Below are 287 nucleotides of genomic sequence, written 5' to 3'. Positions count from 1 at the left end.
TCCTTGTCACGTCCCCCTCGGAGCCCGGAATGTGGCAGGACCCCGGCGGCGGTCCTGCCTGTGGCACTGTGCAAGATCCCGGGGGATGCATCAGCAGCCTCCTGTGTGTTTGGGACACACGTCCCCATAGTGTGACTTGTGTCCCCGGCTGTTGTCACCTGTTTCCCAGGTCTTTCCCAGCCATTCCTCACCCCACGACTGGCTCCACTTAGGGCTGGGTGGATGTGAGATGTTGCTGCTGGTTTGGGACCATGGGGAGGCAAGATTCAGCCTTGTCGGGGTCCCCT

This window comes from Charadrius vociferus, unplaced genomic scaffold (genome assembly GCF_000708025.1).
Source record: "Charadrius vociferus isolate BGI_N301 unplaced genomic scaffold, ASM70802v2 scaffold600, whole genome shotgun sequence".
In the NCBI taxonomy this organism is placed as follows: Eukaryota; Metazoa; Chordata; class Aves; order Charadriiformes; family Charadriidae; genus Charadrius; species Charadrius vociferus.
This window is presented reverse-complemented; position numbering follows the sequence as displayed.